This window comes from Ixodes scapularis, unplaced genomic scaffold (genome assembly GCF_016920785.2).
Source record: "Ixodes scapularis isolate PalLabHiFi unplaced genomic scaffold, ASM1692078v2 PGA_scaffold11__112_contigs__length_91849675, whole genome shotgun sequence".
NCBI classification, from domain to species: domain Eukaryota; kingdom Metazoa; phylum Arthropoda; class Arachnida; order Ixodida; family Ixodidae; genus Ixodes; species Ixodes scapularis.
Genome location: NW_024609837.1, coordinates 4,735,031 through 4,751,508, shown reverse-complemented (window position 1 = coordinate 4,751,508; position 16,478 = coordinate 4,735,031).

Sequence of the window (16,478 nt, the reverse complement as noted above, 5' to 3'; positions counted from 1 at the left end):
CTACTATGTTTGAATAGGATATTATTTAATCGTAAGTTTATAATATTAGACTCTTGACACCCGTGGCCCCCACCGAGAAAATTGAAGCGGATGTACCCACACTACCGAAAAAAAAAAAAAGCATATAATAACACGCACGCTACTGCGTTGCTCGGTCACACTCGCTTGTTCATCTCGCGGCGGAAATATTAGAATAGTGTGTTTCACTTGTTTCAGTTGTTCTGACAACGAACAGTTTGCAGATCGTAACTACAAGAGCCACTCTCTACTCATCGCAACGTAGTAGAATTGTTCCGACTCCGGAGAACTTAACCACATCATGGCACAGTAAAGGGAAACATTTGCTGCAGCGCAGCTCAATAGCACGGTAATTTTCGATACAGCACTTACTTCTCTTCGTGCGAAATATTCATATTACTGCAAAAAGTAAAAGCTACAAAAATAAAATCATAGAACCTACGATTTCACTGCCCACAGTGCCAGAATTATGTTATCCGGGTTAGATTTCGTTGTTTCGTTGGACTTCCACGCTCGTGAACCAATACATCTAGATTAAAAGGAGAGAGAGAGAATAAACTTTATTTAAAATAAACTTTATTCTAGTTTAAAAGAAAAAAAATTATGTAACATAAATAGTGCCGTTCACCCGCAGACAGGCATCAGTCATGATGATGTATGCTTTTCAACGTCTGCCCAGAGCAGACGACGCATTCACAGGAGCGACCATTTAAATTTAGGCCGTCCGCTGGTAACACGATTCGATCTTCACTGGAGCATTGAACAGTACAGCACCATTTTCCACTACACTTTTTCTCCCACCGATATTATATGCGACAAAATAAACGCAAGAATCTACACAATCTCGCTCGCGAACGTGGATAGCCTATGGCTACGTGACGGTTAAGCTTTCATACCCGCTTTGATGATGATGATAGCGCGACAATAGCGCCACCTGTAGGTCGATCTTGAGGCCAATAGGTACTGTAGCCACTAAAGGAAACAGTAAGTAGCCAACGCATATTTTCTCGTTGTTTTGTTTTATGCCTCCCGGTAGTATTAGGTGAAATTACCCTCTGTCTTACAAATTAATTTCCTTGTATAAATATATATATATATATATATATATATATATATATATATATATATATATATATATATATCTTTTCAAGGTTCACACATACTGAATTTATCCCATTACCTGAAGCGAACATAAGCAAGAATGTGCGGTCATGCGTTAAGGCTGCTTTTGCCAGTGAGTGTGCCGAATATTCTCAACGGACATTACTCCAAGTTGACTCTCGGCTGCTGTATTAAAGAAGGAAAAAAGTTTCGTTTCCGAGTACTTCTGATGCCCCAATTTCCATTTCCATAGAAATAACCTGAAGAACTGATCTTCTCTCCAGATAACACTGCAACAAAAATTCAACAATAGGTGATGAGGCACGAATAAAAAAAAAGGCTCTTCCTCTTTTTCTTTACAAGCGAGGAAAAAAAGTCATTGTGTCCTTCTTCAAAAGCCGACTATCATCATCAGCGTTACGAGTATAGCGCCCCCAACCGTCATCAAATGCCAATGGCCTCCAATCGTCGCCGAGTTGCGCTTTGTGAGCAGCCAACTCAGATTACGTGGCGCCATCTCGCGGGTCATTTACGCCCTTTCAAAAGCCCTCGCGGTACGCGGGACGTTCAGGCTACCTTGCTTGTGTTTGTTTGCGATCATAAATGGCGCTTTCTGCGAATTATTTCTTTTAACTTGGAAGAACATTGCAACCCATTCAAAGAACCCCCGGGTCCTCTTGACAATCTGCACGTTTTCTTTTTCTTTTCTTTATCTTTTGAGGCTCATACCGTTTTGCTGTTCCTTCATACGCAGCTTTTTTCGGCAGCATAACCCAAGTAGAAAAAAATAAATACACAATTTCTGCTTGGGACATGTACGTTTACGTCTGACGTTCGCTGTCTGCGTTGGACGGTATTACACAGCCATTTTACGGCCCGTAGTTTAGTTTTACAGGTTAAGACTTTACAGGGTGTTACCTGTTGATTGTTTTACTTTTTTTTTTTCGTTCATTCTGTTTTAGGCTTGTTCTATATTTGTTTTATATTCTTTTAGGTTAAACAGCGTTTCTGGAACGTGGCTAGACTGAGAGAGTGCGGTGATAAACGAGCCAATGCCCCTTACGAAATGAAAGCGGTCTCTTGGGTGATAGCGAGTGAATCCCATTCTTTTACGGTGTCAGACGGTCTCAATGATACCTGTGTCGGTCGGTCTGTCCGTGTGTGTGCGTGCGTGTGTGTGTGTCTGTCTGTGTGTGTGTGTGTGTTTGTCGTTAATGTGTTTCATTTCGCTTTAAATTTATTTTGTCTTACTTTCATGTTTGGAAGGAATGATTAGTTAAAATTGGGGGTAACCATTGTTACCTGGACTTAGCTTAGAATATTTTTTTCTTATTTTTTTTTTTCTGAGGCGAGCTTCTCTATTGCTGCCTCACAATCAAAAATTTGTAAAAAAAAATCATCGATGAGTAAAGGAAAAATATATATATGAAACGTAGTATTTCTATTTGAAACTATAAGACGCTTGTTCTTTTTTTTTAGATTTTGCTGGCAGGGTAAGGGAAGGAACTACTACTTTCGTCACCGTAAGCTGGGGAGCTTTGAAAGTGACGGAAAATTTTTCAGAATTTCATTTACATTCAAGTTAGAAAACTGTGCTCGGATAATAAATCAGAATCGGCGTTTGCAGACAACATTTATATCTAGCGTGTGGCTTTCCTTTTGAGCCACCTTTTATATTCACTCTTTCCATACGTGTTGTTCTGCATCGTTTATTCAATAATTGACCCCATTAAATATGAACAGTGGCTAATTTGTCTTTTTTATTTGAAACATTAGGAAACATTGAACCTATGTGTCCTTAATGTACAGAAAAAATTTGCGACTGAAAATAATACTTCAGAAATATAAACAAATGTATTTTCTGTAAATTAAATTTTAAGTGAAAAAAACATACAGCCATTTTTTTTTCGTGGTTAGTTTAGTAGAGGCAAGTCATAAGTTTCAAATATTTGGATTAGTCGTTTTAAATAAAGCACAGAATGTAGAGTACTACGAGAAAATATAATCTACTAACATCAGCAAGACATATGACTATTCTTATGGTGAGCGAAGCGAGCACCACCAATATTACCATTTCCTTTTATGTTATGTCCTAACACACAACCAAAATTGAGTGACTTCACTTGTCGTCTCTACACATCCTCAGATAGCTGTGAATAGTTTTTTCTCTCTCTCTCTCTCTCTCTTGCGAGGGGAGGGGGAGGGGACTTTGCTAGAGCAAGTCCAGAGTACTTACAAATACGTTCCATCTGCAAAACACGTTCCTGCGCGTCGCCCTAGAAACTCCACTAAAAGCTAGGCAGGGAAGTCGGTATAACAACGTACTCCGTTATTCGCGAAATCGTCGAGAGCTAACGCAAAGCAAAAACTCGCCTTGAGCTGAGAAAGATGCGCTGTTTCGCGTACCGTTCGTCGTCCATAAACAAACGCGAATACGGACGAATAAAAGAAAATCTGAAAGCGGCATACACTATCTCGCTCTCGACGTGAATCTGTTCAGACGTACCCCTTCCACCCTCCCACAAAACAAAGCACTATGACAAAAAAAAAGAGTGACAGAGGTGTCTCGTCCAGAAACCCTAACCACCTAACGCCTTCCACATAAAAAAAAAACGCCATAAAATCAACAACTCGTATATAAACGACAGAACAACGTGGCTACGCGACGTGTGCCCAAATTTACGGAGCTTCCGATCTGGGCTCCCGAGCTTGCAGACACCCGGTGCGCTAAGGCGATTTGGGGGGTCAATCCCCCGTGGAGACATACCCGCGCCCCAAGAAAGCCGAGGTCTATCTGGCGGGATGCAACAGGAAGGAAACGCGGAAGACGTCTTGTTGGCTTAAGCGTACATCTAGCATACGTGCATCCTCCCTATTTTTTTATGCTTTTCGTTTTGTTTTGTTGTTTTTGGTTGGTTTTGCATAACTGTACACGTCCCATATTTGCGCGCCGCATATCTTATATTTTGGGAACAGGGTGTTCTTACGGCCCGGGTTCTGGAACGTAGCCGAGCAAGCTCACGTCTGCATACTTTTTTTTTTTTTTTTTTTAATAACGATAGCAGAGTTATGCACGTCCAGTGATGCACACGATCAGCCTGCACGCTCGGGGCTGATGGGGCGCCCCGAAGCATGATGGAAGGTCATGCTGGGGGCGGGACAACCGAACGATCTCACTACCGTTCTCGTCCTTTCAGTAACTATAGCTTCATCGTGATGGTAAGGCCTGGGGGTGGGCTCGCCGAAAACAGCGCCTCAGCCAAGACTGCGTGAAAGAGAGCCTGCCAAGCCTGGGGCGCGCGCGAGCGCCTGAGAGTCCAGTTCACGTGCCACTTCGCTCGTGCGCCAGCTTTGGCAGTGTACTTTTTCTTTAATGCGAAAACATTAACTGTCTCATGGAGCGAGCTGACGTCATCAGTCTGAAGCGCTGAAACGGCAGATGGATTCCTTCGGTTCCACTGGCTGGCGCGCGTCGACGGGGCTCCCATTGGCCGCTGCTCTCGTCAGTTTGCACGACCGCTCACCCCATGGCGCTGCGTGTCCATCAGCGCGGAGCGTCCAAGGCAGGGTGTAAGATAGACAAGTGGGGAAACGAGAGCCAAATGAGCGACCGGATTGTGTCCCCCTCGGTTTTCTCTTTTGCTGTGGCGCCATCTATGTGGAGCACCCCGAACTCTCACTCAGGGTGGGTGACCGGTGGCGACCGGCTTAACTGACGGAGATGGTTTCTCGTGGATTTTCAATGGAGGACTGTCGTGCTCTCGGTCTATTTTGCGCACTCTCCCATAGAGTTTCACGCAAATCCGATTCTGACTTTTTTTTCTCTCGCCGCAGCGCCATCTGTCGCAAATGGGGGGTACCCGCAAGCAGACGAGTACATAATCCGGTCACGGCGCTGCGGTAGGCTTCTATGGGCCGTTTCCCCACCTGTCTATCTTACACCCTGGTCCAAGGTCACCAGGGGAGCACGCGCGCCAACTGGCGACGAAAAGTACGCAGCAGACGAAAAAGGGAGCAGACTAGCGGCTTGCGTGCTTTCGCAGTCACAACTCATAAGAAGTGCTTAGGTGTACCTAGAGCTTTTTTTTTTTCACACAGTTTTAACTTACTTTTTTTTTCTAGCAAGCCGATTGTCAGCGCCATGCGCTTCGTACGCAGTATAAGAATACGTTTCAGTTACCAATATTGTGTTTGAATTTTATTAGATCTTGAGCACCGATAAACTGAGAATGTACATAGCTCCGGGCCAATCTTGTAACATCCCTGGTAGAGAGAAAAAAAATAAGGGACTAAATAGTCTCTACTTTCCTGCTACACTTTTGCTAATAGATTGTTTTGTACGTCCTAGTTTCTTTTTTTTTTTTTTTTTAAAGTTTGAACTAGGTACGATTTGCAAAGTTTGACGCGTTAGAGAAATTATTAAACAGGAACGAAGAAGGTGCACGAAGGACAAGCAAACATGACACAGCAGTTTCGCATATGTGTGATGCGTGTGTTTTTGTACGTTGGTGTCAATTGGTATGTGAGATTGCTAATACTTTCTTTTTATTGACTGCACGACTTTTTTTTCATTTGAGCATTTCCTGGTTGTAGAATAAGCTCACCTTGAGGTAATTCTTTTAACTCGGCTACTGCTGAAGCTAAATGTATCAACATTCATGAGTGTCATATTTTATCATACAACTAAAGCAGAAATACCGGCTGCATTTTTTTTTTTGTTCGAAATGGGGGAGGGGGGTTGGATAATATATATTTGTTTTTTTTTAGCAAAAAACGTTGTTGTACACAAAGTTTCTGCGAATGTGTACTGCGCCACACTGTTAGCAAAAACACGACACCCCAGCTTTTTCTTTTTCTTTTTCATTCATCTTTTAAGCCGTTTTGGCCGGCATATTATTTCATGTTTTGGTAACTGGCCCAAGTGAACACTTTCTCCTTCACCAGTAGTTTTTGCGATAGTCTTTTGTCACCTAAAAGCAGACAGAAAAAAAAAAAAAAACGGTGATGGCTTGTTCGCGCTAGCAGTGTCGCGCTGTGTACAAAACTTCATTTGCTGCTTCATGAACAACTTGAAGTTTCTGCGAATTCGTACCTGGTCCCCTGAACACACAAAATGTTGTACGCTCCCGTTGAAGAACATTCATGTTTCATATTTCATACAAGGGTTCCTTCACTTTCATTCCTAGTAGGTGCGTGGAGTGAAGTACGGTAGGAACGAGGAACCTGAAAATGAGTGTTGAATAAGAAATTCACGGCTGTCGGATCCACTTTTGAAGCTTTAATTTGTATATAAGTAAATATAGAGTGAGATAAAGAGCGAGAGAAATAAAGAGGGGGAGAGAGAAAGGAATGAAAAAAAAGGCTTCCTCACTTCAAACATCCTGTATACCTAGTGCAGGTTATTTCATCTTTCGGCTGTTCCTTCCCATAATCTCGGAAAGCTTTCCGTCGCGAGCTCAAGAGGAAAAAGTGCACTCCTTGAGAAAGACCCCTTCTCGAGAAACGCTCGAGCCGAGCTGCAAAATTCTGAACACAGTGCAAAAAAAAATAAAAAATAGAACGAACGCAGCGGCAGTTTGGAAGCCCATTTCGTCAGCACACACCAACGCACACTTTGTGCACCAGCCGCGGAATGCCAACGTCTTGATCGCCGAAGCAGTGTGTTCCGGTTAAAAGCACTTTCTCAAATATACCGGGTAGAGCAGAACTTTTGTTGCTAGCCATCTTGTTGTTTGCAGAGGAAGGCAGTGGCGCTGCACGATGCAGATCGTGGCATATTCCTGTTCGTCTGCCATTGCAGATTTCATAAGGCTTGGACGGCTTCCACAGACTGCGCAGATATCGAAATTCAAATCTCTTGCACGCGATCAACACTGGCGAATATTTTGTTATTGTAATATTGGCACTAGTTGAGTGCATATAGTTGATTTATGAAAATTTTTTTTTTTTTTTCAGATAAGCTGGATTGCAATCTGGTCTCGAAGGTATTACGGATCTTAGAGGATATATGTTGCAAAACACAATCACGGAAATAATCTTTAGGATATAAAAATGATTTGAATGTGTGAGACCAATTTTAGTGACATTCCTTTCCTTGCATCCTCATTTATGATAAAAACCTATACAATAACTTTATAATGACAAAATTTGCTTTTAATGATTCATTTATTTTTATTCAAATTTTGATTTTAATAAATAATAGAAGGATTTGAGCTTTATGATTCTGGATCCGTTTTTTCCTCACACATAGTTAATTTCTGCCTTCTTCCGCATACAGATCCTGCGTTATTGATTTCTTTAGGCCTATTCCTGCCTCTGTTTGACTTCTCATTTGCGTTAATTATACTGGCCTGTGCCACACCCCTGACTGTTTAAATGGACTCCAGAATAAATGATTGAGCTGCCATGATAAATTTATATTTATTTTATGCGCAGAAGCATTCCAATTTAAATATGAATTCGTTGGCCAGATTTGTTAAGTTGATGATCAGGTTGTTTTATCCCAAAACTACGATTCTGAAATAGCAGAAATTGCTTAAGTATGAATGTTTACGAAATCCGTATAGCAGACATTCGATTCTACACTGGTTGGAGACACATTAAGCTCGCGTGTTTAGACGTTAATGAGGTCTGTGCTCATCGCAGAGACCCAGTTTGGTTCTGCCATACAGCATGTAAACTAACGCGTGTAAGCTGACATGTACGTAACGCATTACTAGTAACGAGTCACTTGTACCTAGATACTTTTTTCAGTAACGAGTAAAGATCTAGTTACTTTTTTTTAGAAAAGGAACGAGTAACGTATTTACGGTAGTTGCTTTTAAGGCCCAGTAATGAGCAGCGGAATTTCGTTACATTTTAGGATTAAAGTGTACAACAACATTTTAACAGCCTCGCTTTAATTCGAACCTGAGTATGCGTCCATTGCGACATAGGCAGATGGGCAACCCGAAGCGCAACTAGACAGCACGGCAGCACAGCAACGTTAAACCTTCAGCTGGGAATGTTCTTCTACCAGAGAACACAAAAAGGTTTGTTGGTCGAACCTTCTAGAATCGTGTACATACCGAATGTAAATTCGGAGGTTTCCAACGCGTGAAGAATCAGAACTCATTGTAGACTTACATTAAAAGCAGAGAGAACAACAACAAAAAAAAAAGACCGCATCTCCACGTGGGGAATGATGTTGATTGGGGCGAAGCTCTGGATGGTGCTTGCCTGCGTAGACGCTGAGCCGCAGAATGCCGAGCCTTTTGTTCGTTTTCATTCATGTCACGCTGCGGTCAAATGCTCAAATGCGTGTATAACCACGTTCCATACCACACATTCTCTTTCTGACATGGATGAAAACGAACGAAAGGCTCGGCATGCTACGGCTCAGCGTCTACGCAGACAAGCACCACCAGAGCTTCGCCCCAATCAACATCATTCACCACGTGGAGATGCGGTTGTTTCTTGTTTTTTTTTGGCCCTACACGGAGCAAGGGAGCACGTGCTCATGTGCTCGTGACCGCGTGAGCTCACGAGCAGGAGCACGTGCGCCCGACGGCGGACGGACATACGGACATGGCTAGCTCCTAAAGAGCTTCGCCCCTAAAAAAATTTTGGGGGCTGTCAGCTTTCGGCTACTATAGTTCAGACGCTACAGGAAAAGTAGCGTCAAAACCGCAAGTCACTAGGCATTTTTTGTTTGCGATTGGTTCAGCGATGACGGAACACGTACACAAACATGAAGAACGCCATGATTGGTGCATTTTTGACGCTGTCTGATTGGTGACATCAGCTCGTAGCGTCGACTGCGCCCGGACATGAGGTGAAACAAGGTGTACACACTAACATAGTGTTTCCAAACGAGCCCGCTTTGCCCCCACCAGGTGCGGTGGGCACTGCACGTGAAACTAGAGAGGAGGGAAACGTCTGCGCATGCGCAGTACCAACAGCAGCGCCACCGCACTTGCGTGACGTCAGTGCGCATCGGCCAGAATGTTCGAGTGGCTTGCAGTTGAGCTTCTGCCTCTATTCGCTACTTCCGGCAATGGCGGTACCGCGATGTGAGAATCGCGCTTCCTGTAGCTCCTGGATGATTGGCTTCGGAACAAAGCTGCTTGTTTACCCTTTCTGACGTGGATGTACGAAGTAAGGCTCTGATATTGCTCCTATTTCACAAAATGAGAATTACTCACGCGTCCCAGTCATGACCTCGCACCGCTCTTCTATGACGATCATCCGGATGACGGCCATTTTGATAGGAACTAGTGTGCCCCCTATGGGCCGTGAATATAACAAATGGTCACCGATAACTTAAGAGGAGTAAAACGAGGTTTAGTACCATCACACATCTTGATTCGTAGTTTGTCCTTCTTATCGGCTCAGGCCACAATCTTATGAGCTACGGAGCGATGAAAACTTTTGCAGAATTCGCCGCGCCCCTTGTTTATTAAGATCTCTGTGAGTAACGCGGAGAGCAAGTCGTCTGCGTTGGTCTGCTTCTTGCAAAAAAGTTGCTGTGACGTCAGAACAACGCCGTGCTCTGATTGGCTCCGATGAAAATGATAGCGGGTAGACCTCAATGCTGGATGCCTCGATTTTTTTTTTCGATCAGCCAATAACAGCCAGGCGTTTTGATATCATCGCAATCGCTGTGCAACAAGCAGACGAAGTTACGCTACGCATAGCTGGCTTCTTGCGTTTACTCATGTGAGCCATTAAGAAGCTTGCGTAACCGATTGCGGAATGTTCTTCGTAGTTTGCCAGCGAACGACCAGCGATTGCCGAAAACAATGTAGCTCAGTGTTTAAAAGTGTTTATCCGCCACAATTGAAAGCCGATAAATTATTCTCAAACTCGTACGTATTTATAAGTTCGGTCTTTTTTATTTTTTTTTTTCATCAGTTCAATTCCTTTAGCTGTCCGCATTGTTTTAGCTACTATATGTAATTCTATTTTAATTGTTTGTTTTCTTTCTCTGTGTGCGATTGCGTCCAGCCAGCATCAATAGACAGCTGCATTCATTTCTTTCTGCCTATTGTCTTCACTGTTCCGTCCTTGGTGTCATTCTCGGAGGCCGTGGCTGGTTTTCCTTTCAGCGTGGAAACTTTGTCAAAGATATATCGGTCCCATTGGCTTTCGAGGCGATGAATAGCTGATGGCGTTTCCTTTTTATTTTGTTTTTCTCTCGTCGTACACCGTTTCTCCTTGGAATGGACCACAGGGAACGCGACAAGCCATCGAAGCCAACCCAATGCCGTGTCAGTGTCGCGTGTTCCTCGGGATCACGTGACTCTGCGCAGTGACGCGAGGGGTGCGTATCACGTGACACGTTCACAGTTCTGGATTGGCTGGGATGGATTGTGGAACCCGCAGCGATCCGTCATGTGGTGACGCGGAGTACAGTACGGGATGATACCGAAGTAGAAAAAAAGGGAGAGAGAGAATAAGTGATAGCTTAGAAGGTTTTGGCATCTCTGTGATACCGACATTTTGTTTTCTTATTAGAAGCATTGCCAGAGACGTAAGCTTCCCTCCTTGCACCTATCTCATCTTTTATCTGTGTATCAGGGTTTGAAAAAGCTGTAGCTATCGGGAAAAAAAACTTATCATAGTGATTAAGTAAAACACTCCGTGGAAGCATCGCTTGTTTTTGGGCCGTTCGGTTTTTGACGCGTTCCTTCGAAACTCACCAGAAGTGTAAAAAAAGCTTATTTTCCGTTTTTTTTTTTTTTTTTTTTTTGTAATAGCCCGTTTTGGTTGGGTTGCATGAGGAATGTAGTAGTCTGTTCGCGCTATTAAAAACTAAATATTGATTCAGATATTCTTTTTTTAGTTCAAATAAGTGTTCGCAAAGAGCAGCGAACATATGATCACTAGTAATGACGAAGATTTTGTAGCTTCCAAAAATTATATTTTATATTCGACACGTTTCTATTAATATTTGTCTGAGGCAAAACATCATTTCAAGGCTAGTAATATATTTAATGATTGATAACTCAGTTTATTATTGTTTATTCGCGCAATCCATCACTTTCTAAACCTACTCTTACCTAAGTTATACACAATAACATAGTGCCTAGCCAAAAATAAAAATAATAACTTTCATGCACAAATAAATTAACTTGGCACATCATTTTAAATACGGTATTAGTCTTAACTCCATTAGCATAAATTAAAAGCGTTATGCGAACGTCAATCAAGCTCCAAGAGTCTGCTGGTATAGCAATACTTTCTTAAAATTGCAACAAAGTTTTTACTCCAACGTGTCCATGCTTTTTTCTTTTTTTCTTGAATCACTTAAATAACATATTTAAATGAACCTAAGACTCACATTCTTGAGTTTTCAGCTGTCAATTTATTTTGAACCTGTTTTATTAATCGCCTTTCCCGTGTTGAGAAATGTTAGAAGAAAACAATCCGGGAAAAAAATGCAAAAATAAATCGAATAACGTATTCTAGCGGAATGTCCACGTCGTAATAGAGAGTGATGAGAAAAAAAAAACAAAAAAAAACGTTCTGGATGGGAGTGCGCAAATAATGGAAACGCTCAGGAAAAAAAAACACGCGGTCGAACAAAAAAGAAAACAACGATAGGCGAATAAAACAAAGCAAACCCCGAAAAATAGTCCAAAGCAAACATGTTCTTAGAGGGAAGCTGGAGGCAAAGACGACGCGGAAGAAAAAAAAAAACTTTCCCGAGAAAAAACTTTTCTACGGGAAATTCAGAAAGGGAAGACCAACATGTACAAATAACTTTCATCGTGGCTTGGCGGTTTTTGTGTGTTTTTTTTTTTTTTTTAGTTTCGTCCTTTTGTGCACGTCTAAACACGTGAAGACGACTGTCAAATCGCAAATCAGACCGCCATCCCAGATGCTGCAATAAAAAGGGGAAAAAAGAGAATACGGCAGGGAAACTTTTAGGGAGGCAGGTGCCGTTTGCGCAGCACTGTTTGATGACACTAGGGAATCTCTCCTCGTTTCCCGCCGTTAGTTTCATCGACCATCTCTAGTTCCCTTGGGCGCTCCCAGCATTCGAACGAATAGTCATATTGAGATAACCTGGAACGCGAAAAGTATTCCTGATTATCTAAGCAAACCTAGTGCAAATTGTCTGCTCTGTTCGCTATAATGTTGGGTCGCGGCCGCTATGGTCATTATTAATATTATCTTACTATTTGGAAGGGGGAAGGGGGAGAGGGGGTTATTGAAAGAGATTTATATTTGTCCTGAAATTTAATTTGTCAGATTTTTAGTATTGCCGTGACTGTTTGGCTCACCTAAAAAGTTCCTTCTTGTTTAACCCAGAATGTGTTTCTTTTTTTGTTTTGTTTTACCTATGTACAATGCGCTTATAAGTGGGCATTGAAAGATAAACAGTGCCGCACTCTAAAAAAATGTCTGTGTGTCTACTTTCACGCACAACACTTGGAGAGCCACTCACCGCATTTTATGGAAACAGCTGAGCGAATGACGATGCCGAAACATATGTTTAGACGAAAAAACGCACTCCTAGTTGTGACATTAAGCAATGCAAGCGTGTCGTTTTGCATTGCTCAATGTCACAACTCAGGCTGCGTTTTTTGGTCTAAACATATGTTTCGTCATTGTCATTCGCTGAGCTGCCTCCGTAAGTTGCGGTGATTGGCTCTCCGAGTGTTGTGCCTGTGCCTGAAAGTAGACCCACAAACCTCTTTTAGAGTGTAGACGGATCCGGGATCTTCAATGCAGTTTTGCCGCTCCAATCGCACAAATATACTATAAAAACGACTTACATAACAGTTTTTTTTTAAACATTTGTTTGTAAAGTGGGTGTGACTTACAAAAGTGCAACTTATAAATGAGGAGAAGAAAAACCGGTAGTTTCTTAAAGAGTGCATTTTTGGGCGCTAAAAACAAAGCGCAAGGTTTCCCAATCCCAGTTCGTTACACATCCTGCCCGTGCACCGTTCCGCGTGAGTGTCTTCGAGACGACGTCGCTCACCGAAAGGCGTGGACCAACACCCCCCCCCCCCCCCCCCCTTCCCCCCGAGACGACAAGCACAGGGACGCGTAACCAAGCTGGGAACCGTCTGGCTGCCTCCCCACGTCCATTCTCGTCGCGGATTTCGCATCGCGCCGCTGCGGTGGAAATCGATGTCGGAAGCGCCTTGTCCCCCTGTTGTCCCGATTGTTTGTGCGTCGCTATACGCTCGCGCACGCCAAGGCAGACGTCGCAACGTTTTCGACCCGGCATGACTATCGCAGCGTAATGACGCTATTGATTTTTTTTTGTTTCTTTTTCGAAAAGGGTGCAGAATGGGGCGGTACATTTAGTGAATGGCGCGTTTCGGAAGGGACAAATGTGTTTGATGATCGAACATTTCATCCGACACGTGGCACGAGGCTTGTTTCGCTCCTATGTTAACAAGTGGCGTGCTCATTGTAATTATTTTTTTTTTTTTATATAATAAACCATCCGCGGTTTTTGCTTCCACCCGGGGTCCTCTTTTGTGCTTAACCCACGCCTTCAACGTCTGCACCACCATGCCCTCTGTATACAATGTGTGCGAATTTAATTCGAACATATTTACTTGTCTTTTTGAAATCTGTGAAAGATATACACTGAAGTCCGATTCACGTGATGCGATTTTGCTTGCAATTTTGCAAATCCGACTTTAAGTACATCAGCCTCCACCAGGTGTTTCTTTCTTTCTTTTTCCTTTCTTTTTTGTTGCACCAGCGACTTTCAAATTGCGAAATCGCAACTGAAATCGCACGCGTGAATTAATCTCAATACAGTTTCGGCAGGTGAGTGATACAGCCAGTAGTGGGACATAATATAGGAGGTTAATCCTTGCGTTACTTTACTTAATTAAGTATACCTTGTTAATTTCCTTTCTAAATGGTGAAAATAAACATATGTTTTCTATTAGGAACTTACTGAGCTTCATTGAAACGCACCAAATTAGTCAATTTTTGAAGGACTTCAAAGCACGTAAAAAACACCCTGGAGTGCACCAAAGTTACCGCTCGTACTACGGGCACAAGGCTAGCCGTGTGAAAACACGGACGGTAAGATTATTATATCCCCGTTTTCGGACCGCTGGCCTTGTAACGAAAGAAGTTTATTCCTAGGCCTATTTTATAATAAGCCTCGTAACGCTTATTTTGTAATATGCCTTTTAACGCTTATTTTATAATAAGCCGAATAAACCACGCCATGCCTCTCTAGCTGTCACTGCTTGCACACTAAAACGATTTACGCCCTTAAGAAGCTGTAAATTAGCTTGTCCTATGGCAAACACCCTATAAGGGTAAAAAGGTTGCGAGTGCGGAGGCTGGTGCTAGCTACTCATGTCGTTTAACACCTGAGACTGTGGTTTCGGGTGCAACACCCTTAGGGAGTTACGCCTGAAAAATAGGATGTTGGCGATCTTAGCAGAATCTTGGGGATATTTTACGTGCAGAAGGTTTACAGAAAAGAAGCCCCTCAAACAGCTCTGACGTGTACAAAAACAGCAAACGCAGACGTGATAAATGGCGCATGAGAGAAGAATCGTGACCCTGGTAACTGCTTCATCGCCTTACATATTCGACATTTCAAAAACAGCAGGCCCACAGCCTGCTCTGTTACGAAGATTACGCGTGTTGTAACAAGATAGATTGCTGGGCTGGTTTGGTTAAACGACATATTACAACATTTTGTGTCCCGTCTTTTTTTTTTTTTTTGTTTTTCGCTGTTTAAAATATTACGCGTGTTGTCTAGTTCTCGTCAATATTTCGCCTAATGCGTAATATACGTATATTCAAGTTCGAACACTGTGTCTCCAGGTAGGAAGCATTAGACAGAAAAGGTGATTTCAAATCGTCGCTGATACGCCATCGCTAAAGCCGGTGAGAGCGCGGCGAGCTCCCTTGAAAAAGGGTGTTTGCCTCCCTTCGGCCTTTTCCACACCCTTCTTACACCCTTCCATATTGGAAGGCGTTCGATGAAACATCACTCTACTTTACGATTCAAAAAAGGTGTATTTGGTCAAAATAACGGTACTGAAAAGGTGCGATCAAGGGCGCAAGTCTCTGGAACAGTATTTTACATCCTTAAGGGTGTTTTTTTTTTTTAACTAGCCCTTAACAGCGGAGTTGTTCAGGGCTAGTTTCCCCAGGATCGTGTCCCCCGCAAAGAAATGAAGACACCAAACTCTGGACACCTACCGCCATCTATGAGCGACGGCGGCAAGCCACGCATCTGGTTGCCGCCGTCGCTCACAGATGGCGGCAGCTTTTCCACTCCGGCTTGCCGACTTGCGGTCGGCCATTACTTTCCATTCTCTTTTTATTCTGTATAGAGATTGAGTCACGCAGCTGACGTGCATCATAAGGCTGACTAGATATGTAGACACGATGAATCGTTTTCTGTTCATCCGAGGTCCATGGTTTATAACATAAATGAGAGCACAAGATGAAATTTGCAAAGATTTTGGAATCCGGGCCACTGCCTTCCGTTATAATGCCGCGTGCGTGGCGAAATAGGCAGCCCACGATGCTGCACCACGCGAACGTACGGGCTTCGATACATCGCCGGGTTCAATTTATGTTTTCCAATGGTTACTTTTTTTAGATCTTCTAGATCATTCTCCTTCGTTACCGCATGTTTTGATTGAGGAACATCCTGAACGCAGTCAGAATCCGTGTATCAGAGCGGCGGTACCGCACCGCCTCGAATCAGTAGCCCTTCCGTCGCCTTCGCAGAATAGACCCTTCTTTTTCCGTTTTAGTGATGGCACAAGTTCTTCTTATTAAAAGTTTATTTTCAGTCGTGCGTCTATTTTGGTTTTATTCGTAAAAATATTTTCTTAATGGCGCTTCCGACGCTCTGCACCATCGCTGAGGTCTTGCCGCAAGGCATTCATGTGTTTTACCAGTGCCAAATGAAACAACGTTGCCTTTATGTTGTAGCGCATGGCGTCATGTAGAGCCGTGAGGCCATCTTGTCGTTAACTCGGCCAAGTGCACGATGCGGTCCACTATCAAATGCGCGATCTGAAGCAGGTTACCCGGCTGCTCACGGCAAGTTTACAGTTATTCCCGAGAACGAACAATGGAAACGAAAGAGATAACGCGGCTGCAGCTCATTTGACATCATTAACTCAACAAGAAAAGAGCCACTTCCGGGTAGTTCACTGGGTCTGGACTTCCACGTGCATAAACCCCGTTTCGGAACCGCTTACCTGGAATACCTTCATTTAGTTTGGAGCTGGTATATATACTCTAGTAACTGATAGCTTAAAAAGCGCACAATGTATATACACTATTTTATACACTTGAAATCAAAAATGTATTGGTGGGTTCTAAATGTCACGCATTCGGTAATCGTCCCCAATGAGCCTTTT